Source organism: Myotis davidii, unplaced genomic scaffold (assembly GCF_000327345.1).
Source record: "Myotis davidii unplaced genomic scaffold, ASM32734v1 scaffold149, whole genome shotgun sequence".
Taxonomy (NCBI): Eukaryota; Metazoa; Chordata; class Mammalia; order Chiroptera; family Vespertilionidae; genus Myotis; species Myotis davidii.
The window spans coordinates 3327757-3329179 of record NW_006352194.1 but is presented as its reverse complement, the minus strand read 5'-3'; the positions used below and the strand labels follow the sequence as shown (position 1 = coordinate 3329179).

Genomic DNA, 1423 nt, shown 5'->3' with positions numbered 1-1423 from the left:
AATCTCTGCCCATTCATCCTCTTTCGAAGGGGCCCCCAATCCTCACTGCGTCAAGACAGGAAGCGGAGTGCAGGGGGAAGAGCACAGGCCCTGGGGGGAGATGGCCGGGTAGGAAGCCTGCCTCTGCTATCTCCGGCAACTTCTCTAGCTTCCCCAAGCCTCACTCTCTTCAATTGCAAAACGGTCCCTGGTACCTACCCTCTGGTGTTACTGTGAGGATAGTTCACAGGAAGTGCTCAGAGCCATCCCTGGCACACAGCCAGCGCACATGAGAACACTCCTACTGCCTACATCAGAAAGCCCACTTAGGGCCACGGACCCTGCACATGGCCCTCAAACTGCAGGAACCCTGAAGTGAGCAGCGTTGGACTATGGTGGTCAGGACACCACAGCGCTACCAGTCCCTGTCAGGGCTGGCACCAGACCAATCCACACCAATAAATACAGAATATTTTAGAGGGGACCTACCAGAAGGTGAGCAGGTCAGCCCTGATGCAGGGAGGGGAGAGCGGCTCTGGGTGGGGCAACATCTCCACTATGTTACAGAAACGACGATACTGCCCAGACTAGCATCCCGGTCTATGGCTGTTTCTTTCTCAGAACGGGGTGGTGGGGTGGGGGGTGGGAAGACCTCAAGTAAGAAAAGGCCGCTAACACTGACGACAAGCTCCTGACGGTGACCAGGCAGACAGACCTGAGAGGTTAGGAAAAGACAGGCGGTGTCCACCTGGCACAGAGGCCTGGCTGCTAGCGCTGGCAGTGGGCTGCAGTGCTGCGATTCTGGTGACAAAGTGACCGTGGGCTGCTGGTAGGAGTGAAGGGTGAGCTCGGAAGGAGGCTGCGGCCCATCTGTGTGTAACCAGCAGCTGAAGAAGCCGGCGGGGAACGGAGCGCATTCTGAGCCACCAGGGCCTCCTCCTCCTCACACGGCAGCCTGCTCAGGAGCCACTCACCTTCCTTCAGGGCTGCACCTTCAGACGGCCTTGAGTCAACAGCGAGTGAGTGAGATAAAAAATGATGCCCACAAATACAAAGGCAAACATAGACTTTTTTTTTATCACCCTTTCAAAGGTGATAAAATGCATGAGTGTTTTTAAAAAATATATTTTGTATTGATTTCACAGAGGAAAGGCGAGGGAGATAGAAACATCAATGGTGAGAGAGAATCATTGATTGGCTGCCTCCTGTACACCCCCTACTGGGGATTGAGCCTGCAACTCGGGGATGTGCCCTTGATCAGAATCGAACCCGGGACCCTTCAGTCTGCAGGCTGAGGCTCTCTCTACCGAGCCAAACCGGCCAGGGCTCAGTTCTGTTTAAATCATCCAACATGGATGACCTTTCTATTCTCTGGTTTGTCATAGTCCCCACTGCTCCCTATTGCTATTCTCGTTTCTCAGACGAAATGGTGTGTGTGTGTGGG

At 54.2% G+C, this 1423-nt stretch overlaps 1 protein-coding gene across 1 annotated transcript in view; it reads right to left on the bottom strand.

The window, feature by feature from the left end:
- MYOM3 (myomesin 3) overlaps positions 1-1423 on the bottom strand; it is a 76697-nt gene that overhangs the window by 37000 nt on the left and 38274 nt on the right. The gene's annotated exons all lie outside the window — the stretch shown is intronic.